The 15,099-nt window shown below is 40.6% G+C and overlaps 1 protein-coding gene across 6 annotated transcripts in view; it reads left to right on the forward strand.

The window, feature by feature from the left end:
- SORBS1 (sorbin and SH3 domain containing 1) overlaps positions 1-15,099 on the forward strand; it is a 794,498-nt gene that overhangs the window by 24,380 nt on the left and 755,019 nt on the right. For 2 of the 6 annotated variants that reach the window (XM_069240469.1, XM_069240477.1), the window contains exon 2: positions 4,340-4,395. The exons of the other annotated variants lie outside the window; for them this stretch is intronic. The gene's annotated coding sequence lies outside the window, so the exon portion shown is untranslated. The remainder of the gene's footprint in view (positions 1-4,339; positions 4,396-15,099) is intronic. 6 annotated transcript variants of the gene reach the window in all.

The following is a 15,099-nucleotide window of genomic DNA, read 5'->3' on the forward strand; positions in this document are numbered from 1 at the left end:
AAGTCCTAACAGGACTTTTCTTGTCATATAAATTGAATGAAAAGTAAAACAGTTGACATAAGCAAGCCGATTCAAAGCGCCATGGCCTCCAGGAGCATGAGCGCAAAGGAGAGACAAAAAAGGAAAAAGAAGTTCGTTCTCGGTCAAACGTATTGGCAAAGTGTAGTTATCAATGTAACAGGGTAGATGGCCAAGGCAGCAACAAAACTGCCCCAAGGAGGGACAAACATAAAGCATTTGCCAGTGATAACAAAGGATTTTTGAAAGGCAAGCCCATGAACGAGTGACAGTGATTGGCGTGCGTTGGACGTGGTTAAAAGCCCCCAGATAGATTACAACATGCCAGAGCGCTGGCACGCCAGACCTAAAAGCCATATATTTTGTTTTGTCTACATTTATCTCCAGGCTCCTCTGGGCACAGAAGTCACTAAACCCATCTAAAATCTTCTTTATGCCCATAGGCGACTTAGAGATAAGTAAACCTAATGCCTGTACTTTCTCATTGTTTAGTCTGCGAGCATCATTGTCACATAAAGGTGGACAATTAGGTTATTGACAAATAAGGTAAATAATGCTTGTAGAAGCACACAACCTTGTCTCATACCTTTATTGACCGGAAAGGTCTCAGTTACTTACCCCAACCTGCTACAGCAAATCTGTGTAAAGTTCTCCTCATGGAGTCTTTCTAGGGGTACCTTAAGGTAATGTGGCACCCTCACGTTAATTAGTACTTGCCATAGGATTTTCCTGGGAACTTGATCAAAAGTGGACCTCAGATCCACAAACACCAGGAACAACGCCCCCCCCCCCCCCACTAGACCACAGTCTTCCAATAAGGAAGTTGCAGCCTGAATACATTGTCCATAGTGAACGTGCCTTGGCAAAAACTAGATTGCAGTGGGCTTAGGATCTCATTTGCCTCTAGCCAATCCTGTAATCTTCCCAGGATAACTTATCAAAAAAGCTTTTGTGCCGTATCAATCAGGCTAATTGGCCTGTAGTTAGCCAGCTGCATGGGGTAGCCTTTTTGTAAAGATGGAGAACAACTCAGCCCCCTTCCAAGACTGCGAGATGGGCATCTCTTCCATGATAGCATTAAAGAGGAGCATAAAATATGGACCACAGACCTTTGATTTCAGCCAAATAAAGATTCCCAGGAATTTTATCAAGGCCAGGTGCTTTGTGAGGAACAATTGTTTTTAATGGCCATACATACTTCCTGGATAGTAATGGCTGGATGGCCATCATTATAGCCCTCCACCTCTGAGCCTGATTTAACCTGCCTGCTGTACTCAGAATTGGGGACAGATGAGCAGTCCAGCTTATTATACAACCTCGCAAAGTATGAATTCCATCTATTAGCTGAGATATTATTGCCAATAATAACATTACCCTCTGGGGTCCTTGTGTTCACAATATTCCAGAAGGAGGCATGATCATTACCTGTTAACGCCCTGGGTAAAGCTTCCGATATGTCCTGGTCCCACTCCCTTTTGGAAGTGCTGACAGTTGTTTTATAAGCAGCTCTCTTAGCTATGAACCGATCTCTATCCTGTGACTTAATTGATTTTATTAATGCACGTTTTGCTTCCCTACATCCCTTATTAAACCATGAAGTAGAATTGCTTCTAGCCCACATTTTATTGGCTTCTATATTAAAAACGTTTTGAGGTAACTAAATAATTGAGTACGGACTTCACCAATTCTCTCCAAGGTGCCCAGTGGGGAATCTAAATTGCAAAGATCTTATAGATCATTCCCTACAATATGATAAAGAGATATTAGTGACTCTTGTGTGCGTGCAATAGTTTGCCATTTAATCCGGCACCAATTTATTGGTTGCAAACTGGAGCCTACCATCCAATTGGTCCTGATATATGGCTGTAAATTTGCAACTTGGAAAATGTAGAAAAACTAAAGCATTATGGTTACTATCATGCCTAATTACTACTTCCATATCCACAATGAAAGCTCAGAGTATAACATCTACTGATATATAGTCAATTAGGCTGGCACTCTGGTTGTGCTTAAAAGTGGACCTCCTCTCCTTATCTGGGACTGGGTTCTCCCACTGCAAGCAAGGATCGCATGATTTAATGACAGGGCATTGATTTGTACTGCCAAGGGGGACCATCTCCTAATGGGACGTATAGTCAGATCTGGAATATTCCAAACCTTTTCCTCCACTTGGAACAAATTGTTTAAACTCACATGTAGAGGCTCATATTGGCAGATGAAATCACCACCAGTATTTTTGTAAGCCACCCTAGGTAGAGCAACCATGTGTGCAGCAGGTTTATCCACAGTTGGTGATTACTGCCCATTACTAGTAGGTCTCGAATATACATTATAGACAAATACATCTAAATTGAAAGAAAATGCAAGTTTTACACAAAGAATGCCCTCTGCTGCTACATCCACCATCTTCACAGAGCATTCCAGATGTGCGCCAGCCCTTGTAGAAAGACCCTCGTAGGCCTACCATGACCAGTTACTTTTACCTCTTTACTACAAACACAAAAACCAGGTCTGTGCACTTTCTCAGTTAGCAGAATACTTGAAAGAGGCATTTGTCAACTTGATCAATGAAGCAACCCCATTATAAACAAACAAGTTTGGATCCTAGACCTGCCACATTCCATGAGATCACCCTTACTTTCAGATTGCATTATGCTGCTACCAATACCTCATTGCTTACTTCTGCATTATGTGTAATTCCCTGGGTACTTCCCTCTAAATGGGATGCCCAAGCTTCTAATACCTCACTACTACAATGGTGTTAACTTGTTCTATCCCAGCTCCATCAGAGGTGGTAAGTGGTGCAGCTTTACTGCCCCTCCCACCATACAATAACCCATCTCTCTGACCAACAGAGCAAGGGATGGGGTCCACTATAGGATTCTCCCTGCAGGCCTACCAGGGTGTCATCGTTGATCCCATACTGGTGCTGAGTTGGGGAAAAGCCTTTCCGTTGGTATGGGGTTAGTTGATCCTGAGTCCCACAAACTAAGCCTGTGCATCCAACCTTACAAGTTCCCCTGACTCCCCCCTCCTTCAAACAAGCACTATGGGCAGCCAACTTATAATTTAGTCAGTTAACTCCCTCCAAAGCATCAAATCGATTATACACTGGAATACTGTACTCCCTGTTATGGCTATGCTGACCATTCCCATGTGACACATCAGTGGGAAAGGACTGGGGAGGGTAAGTCTGGCTGCCTCTTCTTACATGCCTAGAGGGATCATAAAAATATCCCAAGGGTAGCAAAGCATTGTTGGTTGCCCGCTCCTGCCTAGGCCCGTCATAATCGAAAAGGCTTCAAACCAAATTGGGATTTTCTAAAATTGATAATAACACAATCCCCAAGGCGGTCAATTTGGCCCTTCCCAACCCATTGAACTCTAAGCGTAAAGATTATGCAAGATCAAGAGACAGTTACCCAGCTCTGCTATAGGGGGTGAGATTGAAAAGGGGAGATTATCTACTTCAAGAATCCTGAAAAAGGAGAAGGAACACAGAAACGAAATCATGGCCTGGCTTAACAATCAGAATGACTATTTAAAATTCACACACTCTGCTGAGTGAGAAACTCCCCCCTTTCTGGGTGACTGTATATCTACATACCAAATATATATATATATACCAAATATATGTAAGCCACATGTTACATTTTCCTCCTAGTAGAAATTCGAAATTCTGCATGCATACTTGAAAGCTGTGAACCTGAATGACTAGGAGGACGGGAACAGTCAAAGGTCAGTCAGTACGTTGCAGTAGGTTTTCTGTTTTTAAAAAATGTTATGTGCCTGGGTTTTTCTGTCTATTTGCCTGGCACAGTGATAACACTGTCTGCTGCCTCATCACTGTTGAAAACAGCCTTTCATCTTTGCCTAGCAGCAGAGAACCATAGCTCAATAAAGAGAAAGGGCCAACATCCAGCAGTCTGAGTGACCATATTGCAAATATCAGTGTTGGCGAAGTGACAGAGCTCTACCAACAGACACAGCCATTAACTACTTCCCACTTTCCATTTCAACGAGCCACTGCTTAGGGGTTTGTTCATGTGACATTAGTAGCAAACAGCCCTCTGCCAGACCCTAATTCAGCGCTTCGCGTAAATCAGCTGAGTAGCGATAGCTGCCAAAATTCTGTTTGCCGTCGCTTGATAATAACGAATGCCACGCTTTTCTCGTCTGAATAATTTTGCAAATCTGATTTTAGACATTACGTTCTGCCGCCTTTTATATTACCTTTGTTGACAATTATAGTTCTGTGTTTTCATGCATTTGAAGTATTCAAAACAAAGTGTAATCATACAATTTTTAATGTTTCCCGTAGAAAACAACCTGTAGTGAATGGAGCCATAGCCCCAGGGGGGTCCATGTACAAGAGAGGTAGGGATCCAGTATGTTTGCAGATACAAATTCCACAACTTAAAAATTCCATAACTGATTTATGTGTTATAAGGAGAAGAATAACATTAACAGAGCATATATTTTTTCAAATTAACAAAACGATTCATTTTATTAAATTAGAATCACTTAAGTTTTCTTAAAAAACGTCAAGCGATCCCACACAAACGCAAAGGAGAGACTATTAATCATGCATAGGTACAAGGTTTCTCCATAAAGCACGCAGCACATGTGCATAATGTTTAATAGTTACTTCTATTCTGTATCCTGCATTTGTGAACATAATGACTACTGCCATCTGAGTTGTTGGAAATACTGCTCAGTTCAGAAATGCTGTAATTCTGAACGAGTCATTTGATATTTGCAAACCTATTATCTTCAGAAGAGTTTTATATGACTCGTTTTTTACGAGGTTGCATTCATTAAGTGTAACATAAATACTTCTGTGTATGTAAGGCTTTTCTGGAACAGTTTTGATTTACAGATGCTCATCAGAATGTTTTATATATCACGCTGATGGTAGCTAACCTGTTCACTGAAGTAATACCTTCCTAGCTGTGTTGCCACAATAGTAAAATCTTTAATTTCTAAAGAGAATCCTACAACCATGGCTAATATCATAGTGCTCTATTTTATACTAGGCATTTTTACATCAGAAGGTATTGTAAGGGTATCATGGGGAGAATGGTAGACATAAGAAATAAATTATTTCTATTGAACTTTAGGTCTGGTCAGCTAAGAGCTGAACTCGCCCACACATTTCCATATTCCTGACATTTTATTTTCTTCGTTTAACATTTTCATTTCAGCTTCTTCACCAATAGTATACTATGGTCAGAATCAGTTCTTTTTCAGTTGTGAAACTTGAGCTATGGTCCCAGACCTAGCCAACCTCTGATTTCCTCAGCATTATTAAAACGGGTTCTATTCATAATACAAATCTGTCTTTCGGTTGTTTAGATTTCATACTCCCTAAAGTAGTGCCTAAGAATCCATGCAATGCCTTGTTCTCTGATTTTCATCAAGAGCATTCTTTATCATTGTTGAGATATGGCCCATGAATTCCTTCCTGGAAAATCATTCTGGGTGATAGCCTGGTACTCGGTCCTCTCTTCAGAATCACTCCCAAAATTTACCTTTATCCTCCTAAATTTTGCAGGCCTCTGTGCACTTTACCACTGCTAACCACTGCAAAAGTGCCTGCACTCTCTACTCTAAACATGGCTTATTCACAATTGGCATATTTAATGTACTTGTAAGTCCCTAGTAGAGTGTTACTGTATGTAACCAGGGTCTGTAAATGAAAACGCTACTAGTGGGCCTGCAGCATTGATTGTGCTTGTCACTTAAGTATCTATTTAAACATGTCTCAGGTCTGCCATTCCAGAGCCAGTGTCTTCAGTTTGAACTGCTATTATGACCTGGTAAGATAAACCTTTTGTCAGGACAAGACCTTCCCTTTTGTTATACATATAACTCACCCCTAGAGTAGGCCCTGAACAGCGCAGGGGACAGGGTGTAGCGTTTTTAAATGTTGGTCATATACTTTTAAGTTTTACATGTCCTGGTAGTGAAAAGCTCTTAAATTCATTTTTCAGTAAAGCAAGGCCTATCTCTTCCATAGGATAACATTGGGATTATCGTATTACATATTAAAAGTGTCATTTCCAAATGGGAAGAGATAACCAGTTCATGTTTGGTGTCTCTGGAACTGGAATTTAAAATACTAACATATGGTGAAATTGGATTTTAAATAGCAATTTTGAAAATACAATTTTTAGGTCTTGGCTAGACAGCGCATGCACTGTCTCTTCGAGACTATTTTAATTGCAGAGTGGGCTTTATGAAACCGCTCTCCTTGCTTATTTGAAGTCTTTGGGAGCAACTCTCTCACAGGACGAAACACGTGTTGGCTGTTGTTGTAAAGGACATTATACTTCAAGAATAAATTGACAACTTTGCCTTTTATCCTGGTCGGATTTATGTTTGATTATCAGGAACAAAACACCAGGACGAAAACATATGAGCACTGAGCTTTCAATTCACGAGTGCCTTGACATCTGTTTGTTGTTACTTTGTTTCTATTCAGAAACCTGGGAGGTGTGGGGGGATCCTCCTGTCGAGAGCACTGTGTATATTGTATGGTGATTTACTGTGAGCGCTGATTCCTATGACTATCCTCCTTTTCGTTGCTTTTTCCCCACCAGTTTTATACAGCCTGACTCTGCACCAATGTCTCCACCGGAGTGGCCGTGCCAACAAAGGGTTCATTGTCTATTTGGCTCTGACTCTGAACAAGGTACATCACCAGAGGGAGAAGATTATGGTGGGATAGAGAATGGTGATGCTCCCACTCATAATCACATGTCCTTGATACTTCCTCTGAGACAGGGTTGGGAACTTCACTTGGACCACTGACTGAAGACAGTATGTTTATTTGTTGTTGTGGTCCGATGGCTGCTGAGGTTTTTGTATTTGCAGCTGCCCTCGATTGAGACCAAGATTAATATTCCTATGGAAATTCTGCCTCCTGGGCCTGCAACGTCTGCACTCTGGGTCCATTTCCACAAGGCTTTCACTGATACTGTGGCTGGCAATTGGTTAAAGCCCTATTCATACCCACCAGTGAATAATCAGATGACCAGGCATTGCAGACTGGCGCCTGGCAACTCTTATTTTTTTTCAACTGACATCCTACTCCTGAGAGTCTTGTCATACATGCTTCAACAGTAAGGTTACACCAAATGATTCCCTCATAACTCTTCTGAATAGTGAGCCAAAAAGAATTGAGGCATTTGGAAAATAAATGTTCTCAGTGGCCAGCCTGGCACTGAGATTGGTCAATGCAGTGTTTGCTGGCCCTATATAGACACCTGCCATTTACCACATGGCCAGCGACATTGTGACAGCAGGCCTGGAAGACCTTGCGACTTCTCTGGCCCAAATTATAATTGATGGAAGAACTCTGCCAAGTACGTGATTCAAGCTGGTCTAGATACTACTGACTTCTTTGGGAGGGCAGTTGACACCAACTTTGTGCTCCATTGTTACGCATGGATGCGTTCCATGGGATTATCTGGGGCTGTGCAAGTCAATTACATGACATGTAACTGGTTGGAGCAAAACTGACTTACAAAAATATTGCCAAAGAAATGTTGAATACAAAAATATTACCATAAACAATATCTAAAATATTCTAATATTGATCAATATAGAAATCAAAATATGATATCACCTTAAACAAATAAAGCATTATCAAATATCAAAATATTATTAACTATATATATATATATTTATATATATATATATATATATATATATATATATATATATATATATATATATAGAGCTATAATTGACTCACAAACTCTAATCACTGTCCACCACATAAGGAGTAAACTGACACAAATTCAAACATTGAACAAAAGAACAAAAAAGCTAAGAGCCAGCTTTACAAAGCCATATAACCACCGGAGTGTCACTTTTTGTGACATTCCGGTGGCACAGTGCCCTGTGTCGTATTTACAAGGTGGCGTTAAGCCACTTTTTGTGGCTTAACGCCACCTTGTAAATACGGCCCCTTCACAAGCAGCACTTTGCGTGGAAGGGGCTTGCAGTGGGTGTTGCTGTGGGTGTGTCATAGCAACACCCGTTGTATTTTGATGTTGCCTCAGATTTATGATATTTCGTAAGCCTGAGGCAGTGCCAAAATCGAATGCCACCTCAGGGGTGCAGTTGACGCAATGAGGAGAAATACTTTAATTTCTTCTCCTTTTTTGCTTTTTATGCGTGTGCTGCATTCTGCAGCACAAATAGAAAGAACAGATTGCCATTTAAGATTGTTTCTGTGCAGCAAGGTGTCCCTTCCTGCACAAAAACAATCTCCCCCTCAATGCAGCCATCCTTACACCATGGCCCAAGGGTGGTTGTGTTGGCACTTGGCAGCAAATTTAGTGCGGCACTGGGGGAAACACAGGGTGCGCCGTATTCTATTAAATACTGCACATCCCTGCATTTTGAAAATGACAGAGCACTTTGCTGCCAAATTTGGCGCAGTGCCATGCTCCCTCATTTTCTAGAAAATCTGGGCGTAACAGCCTTATTATGAGGCTGGCTGCCCGCAGACCACCAGATTACGAGGTTGGCAGACAGACCTGCCAACCTACCGCCATCCACGCCAAGATACGAGATCGCGATGGGCTGACGGCGGTCCTGGTTGTAATCAGCCAGGGTTGCATAGACCTCAGTGCCGCCATGCTGATTACATCCTTGTTCTCCATCAGCCTTTTCAAGGCTGTTCCACCATCATAAAAAGGCTGGCAGAGAACAAGTGCAGGGGGGGCACAGGATGGCCCCTGCACTGCCAATGCCCATGCCGTGGGCTGTGGGGGTTGCCCCTGCCCAGCACCCTCAAAATGTGCACTGTCTGCTGTGCAGGCACAGTGCAGTTTGAAGGTGCTGGTGCCCCATGCGTGCAGCAGCATTGCTGCTGGCTCTATTATGAGACGGTGACAATGCTGCCGCACTTTTTCCACTGGGCTGACCTGTGGAAACCTTGTTTCCGCCGGTCATCCCAGTGGGACAGTCAGTATGGGGTTAGCGGGGAGGTTGCCAGCACTGCGGCGACCTCCCTGTCAGGAACCACATAATCAGCCCCAAAGTAACCAATACACACACTTTTCCAATTAAAGTACCCGTAAAAAAAAACACAAAACAACTTGTATTAATGTGAAGCAAAAGCATCAAGACTTGAACTTGGGCTCAGCACTTTCTGATTCCGCACACACAAAACCTGCCAAATAATAAACAGAAAGCCAACTCTAAAATGTAAGTACTATAATCTAAAATCTAAAATATGAAATGATTTACCTAAATAATAGCAAAAAACAAATAAAATAGAGTACAAAAACACATCACAGGGACAAATCTCAATCTTTGAACCCATAAAAATCTGAAAAAGTGAATTGGAAAATGTTCCATGAAATGTTCCACTCAAATAAAGGAAACTAAAGATGTTATTGGTAGAAATATAACCAATATTATTTTCATTTACATTAAAAAAAAGCACCCAAACATAGGGAAAGTCCTTGTGTTTGATGAAAACCCTGCAAAAAATCCCGAAATACCCACTTACTCAAAACAAGTAACCCTATAAAATTAGATACACCATGACATCACCTATAAATTGATACGCATATAATACAGAAAACAATTACATAAAACAATACATAACATACTAAGCACTAGCACAGTACACAACAAAAACTAAAATTTCAGCCTAACCAACAAACCACACCAAAGACTACCTGTACTAACCCTAAACACACCCTACCAACTACTAAATACTCAAAAAGTAACTTAAAAGTACTTCTACCTGAGCTGTAGAGAAGAAACAGGGAACAGTGACTGATACAATCCTGGAATGACTAAAAAAAGAGATGAATAGACTAAAAAAGTGAGGCAGAGGTAAACAAAATGGCAGCTAAATGCAAATGAAAAATACAAAAATTACCTATCTTTAGAAAACTCTAAGAATAAAAAATAATCTTTTTTTTTTTTTTGTTAGAACAAGAAGATGACAGTTATAGTTACATCTAAACATCGGATTGGCACTCAGAATTTCTGTAACAATTTCCACGGTACAATTGCAATCTTTCAGTCCATTCCCATAGTCCACTCCCATATTGTATCTTTGACCTTTCAATATTACATTAAATCTATTTCCATCAATCTCAAGGTTTCTATATTTCATGAAATGTTTCCTTTACCTTCTTGCCCTTTTGTATAATTAATGGCAAACTCCATCTGCTGATAGTATCATAATTGTTCCACCATTGTGCAACAATGGATTATTTTCCCTTGCAACATTGAGCAATGCACATTTCAATAAAATAGTGATAGCTGTACAAACAGTGTTCCCAAGGGTCCCAAGAGCTTTTGCCCCATTGGTTAGGGTGTGCCCAGTACTCATTCCCACTTAATAGCTTATAGCAGATATCAATTTGGCATCTCCAGGCACCCACTTTGGACGTAAGGAAGATCAGAGGATGATTGAACCTGCTGTCTGCGACCTGAGCAGAGCCCTGAAGTAATGGACCTGCTATCTCTTGTACCCTTTACAAAGAACTTCACTCCAAGAGTTTTAACCTCGTTTTAAAGCAATAGGGACACACCAACCTATAAGCATTTTCCTGCAGTTACCCAGCTGACCAGTGGCAACTTGCCCATGACTGGACATACTGTTTGTCCTCTGGTGACATCCTGTGAATCTCCAAGTGCCTCACCTGATGTTCTGTAGAAGTGTACTACTCTGGTGGATTGGGTCTTAAAAGACTAATGTCAGAAGGTAACATTTTTGACCAGGACAATCCTGGTTTGTGTATTAGCCCCATACTCCACCACGGGCAGTGTCAATTTGTGCCTAGGTCCTGGTCATTCATATCTTCAGTTCCCCTTATTTAATTTTTGTAAATTTTGGTGAAGTTGCAGTTGTGTTTAATAGATTTTACTTTATTTTTCTTACTCAGTTTGGGGATTTTATTGGTTTGCATTGCTTTATTAACGTTTGGTACTGTGAAAATATTTTACACACGCCCTAAGTTCAGCCTGTCTGCTTTGTGCCATAGCTAACAGGAAATTCAACTCAGAGTAATTTAGTGGCTTCATTTATTTACTAATTCAGTTTACAATTTGTTATTGTTTTGTATTTCAACTTTATTACTGTTTTGGTACTCCACAAATACTTTACACATTGCCCTAAGTTAAGACTTTCTGCTCTGTTTCATAGGTAGCATATGGTTGAGCTCAAGTTTATTTAATAACTTTGAGGGCTCACCCAGAAAAGGGTTATGATTATTCCTCAAGATGGGTAGCGACCCACACCAAATAATAATCAAATTTCTTACACCTGTGTAGCACCAGTAAGTGGCTACATCAGACACATGAGTCAGTAGCATTCTGAGAGCTTTGAGCATCTTCTATAATTTGCATAAAATATATGAATTGCTCACATATTTTATTTAATCTGGTTCTTTAATAAAATTTCCTTGCTCATCCTTAATCTCCAGTATAATATTTAGATTACATTTTAGTTTTAGTTTATAGGCAAGAAGCCATCCTATTGCCTTTCCTATTCAAACTCTTCTCCCTTTTCTCACAAGAAACTAACCGCTGTCTTTCCCTTTATTTCACCGACCACTTCTGTTCTTAATGCTACTAAATGCTGATAAATCACTTTCTCATTACCTGAAAATAAACTTTAATTATTAAATGTGAAAAATTATTATTATAATTATATAAAGTTAGAGTGTTACTGGAGGTAAGTAACTTGTTTGTCTTTGTGTTTTTTGGTATTGAATTGCTTGAAAGGGAGGAAGGCATCCAGCATGAATCTAAGCAACTTAACGTTCTGTGGAAGTTGGGGTTAAAAGCTGCCCAAGTTCACATTGTTAAGGATGATTTGTACTGTTTGTTTTTTGTTGTTCTTGGTAAATAATATGAATTATGTCTTGGGGGAGTAGAGCTTCAGGTAGAAGCTGGACATCCAGGTTTGAATGATGTCCAGCTGCCGTGTCACACACGTGGCGCATTTTCCTTGTTTGCGCTGGGTGCACCTTTTAAATGGTGTGCCTAGCATCAAAAAGAAAAAAGTGCTGAATTAGCATGAATGATATATCTGTGAATTTGCACTGCCCTTTGGGCAGCACATTCATGTGAAAAACGGAATGGATGCTTCAAATTTAAAGCTGCTCCATGTTTCAGAGAGCAGGCTGCAATCCGCCTGCACTTTTAAGGGGGATTAGAGTGACTGCATCCGCCTGTCAGTGGGAGTCTGGGGGGTCCATGGGACCCCCTATTACCCCTTCAGAGGGCTGCTTCAGGGATCCACTGACAGTGCACCACCTTTTAGGTCAGTGTGCCTCCTGAAAGTTTATTTTCCTCTATGCCTTCATGTATAATATGGCATGGGCGCAAAGGCAAAGGAGCCACGCCTCCATGTAAATGAGGGTATACCCTCTGGCGATAACGCCCGAGGTCTATGCGCACCAGCGCTATTGGTATTATAGAAGGGTCTGCACAAACATCTGTGTCCCCTTCTGTAATACCAAGTGCCCCGGGAGCTCGCAAAGTGGTGCACAGTCCTGTTGCACCTCCGGGGCACTTCCATAATACTGCCCTGGCTTTTTTTGAGGTTTTGGATGTTTAATGCCAAGGAGAGCTTCAGTAGAATTGTGTATTTTGGCATATTGGCGAATCTTGATTTTTGATCTGTGAAGAGAGACCAAGCAACTTTACGTAGATGTTGAGGATGATCTGGGACCATATGGAACCCCGGTGTCCCTGCATATAATTCATAGACAGTCCCCTGTGCCACCTCAAGCCTCACTCAGAGTTGTGGGAATTTGTTGCAATTTTTGCAGTCAGTCTGGCGCCTCATCTGGTTTTGAAACGAATGGCAAAAAGTTTTATTGGTTAATTTCAGGATCCTTTGACTTGCTGTCTAAAACCTTTCTTATTAAGAATACTTGATATGTTAACTAATAACTGAATAAACTGTATGGGAATGTGTAGTTATGTCACAACAATGTATATCCTTGCATTGTGTGAAATGGTAAGTGACTTTAAAGGGTTGCGGATTTATACGTTATCTCTTTTACCATATTCTGAATAGTGGTTTGTTCTGCATAAAAACAGGGTTAGGAAGGATGCTGAATGTATGCCTCATTTTGTTGTCTTGTCATGGCAAATGAATCAGCAAACACGAAGAGTCTGGTGATTCTTGAGGATAGGGCACAACCCAAAATATTTGGAGTGAGCATCATATCTATCAATCTCCTAGTAGATCTGACTCAACCATTTGTCTAGGTTAGAGGTATGTTGTTGTCTGATTCAGAGTGGAGGCTCTACAGTGCCTTAAAACAAATGAATGGCACCCTATTAACCACAACAGTAAGAAACGTGTTGTAGCTGCTATCACAAGGCAAACCTTGACAGTAATAAGGTTTATTATTATTCTGATAAATAAGCATATAATGTATCCTTTGAGTGCATACAAAGGATTGTCAAGCTAAGACTTGTAACATCTACCTGTAGGTGTGCAAGTCTGTGTTTGGCGAGAAATGGTATGGTATGCTGTCGGTATTTATACAGCGTGCACTACTCCTAACAAGGTGCTGAAGCACTTTGAGGATTGGTAACATACTACTCCATTGAATGAAGCTTCAGCTTGCATTTGTAATTGGACAAAAAACATGCAGTATGCCACGCTGTATATCAAACAATTGCCATGCTGTTTGCAAACAATCCATCATGCGGTTTATTATTCATTGATGTTATATATCTGTTGTTCAATTACATATACCGATGTTACTGGCTGTCATGTAATCGTCATGCACACTGTCATGCAGTATGCTCTGAAGTGGTTAGCAGGCTCAGTAATTTATGCAGTGACCCTGGTTATAGTTACTGTTTTGGTGAGATGTTCCTACATGTCATTGTGCAATTCTGGCATACAAATGATATGCCACATGTATAATAATAATTACCATATTGCAGAATAATTTATTGCATTTCAGAGTTAAACTTATCTTCATGATCAGATGTTATTTTTTACTGCTCCTGCTAACCAAATTGATTCCAAATAACTGAGCCAAGTCTGGCATTGCTCCTTGAGTGACTATTGCAGACTGAGCTTCATAATTCGTTATCCTATCTTTTGTCCTATTGGGTAGATGACACTAAAGGAAGGGTAGCAAAAGCATTAAGGCCCATATTTATACTTTTTTAGCGCCGCATTTGCGCCGCTTTTTGACGCAAAAACGGGGCAAACTTACAAAATACAATTGTATTTTGTAAGTTTGTGCCGTTTTTGCGTCAAAAACGGCGCAAACGCGGCGATAAAAAAGTATAAATAAGGGCCTAAGTGTTAAGTAGACCTCCCTACTCACTACTGCTGACATAGGGCACTGTCCCTAGGGAATAGTACTGAGCACATCCTGAATGTTCAAATCTGTGGTTTCAGATAGAGAAAAAACAGGTCTCCATCATCCTCTTATATGCCAGGTGGTTGGCAAAAGCTCTAATCCTTTTTGGAAGTTTGTTTCATAGTTTTAAATCTTGTATGGGGAAGATACCACCTACATTCTTATACTTGTAAGGTGATATAATTAGCTGTGGTGACAACCTAGACCACAGTACCCTTTTCCAAGAGTGACTCTTGAGCTTTGTTTGTCGGGGGCTGAACTCTCTCCTGCTCTAGCCTTATCGTAATGCACATGATCTTCTAAGTAGATCTCCTATGATGGAGAGCCAGTGAAAGACTTTCAAAGCAGAGTAGATGTGATCTCTTCAGTTTATGTGTAGGAGTTGCCTTACTGCTATGTTTTATGTTCTTTGTATGCGACTTATAACTGAAAGTGAAACCATATCCTACAGACCATTTGCATAATCCATTTGTGATATAATGAGGGAATTAGTTGCCTGTGTCTTCTACAGCTGCGTCAAGGTACATTTTATCTTCCACATAGTGGAAAATGCATTTTTAGTCATTTCACTAATTTGAGGGTCCATGAAGAAGGTAGAACCCATGATGACTCCTAGAATTTTCACTTTACTTTATGTTGGTGGAACCCTGTTCCTTGAGTAAGGCCATCAATAGAGCACAGTTTTTCCAGTCTTCACATGCGA

The sequence above is a fragment of the Pleurodeles waltl genome, chromosome 6 (assembly GCF_031143425.1).
Source record: "Pleurodeles waltl isolate 20211129_DDA chromosome 6, aPleWal1.hap1.20221129, whole genome shotgun sequence".
NCBI lineage: Eukaryota > Metazoa > Chordata > Amphibia > Caudata > Salamandridae > Pleurodeles > Pleurodeles waltl.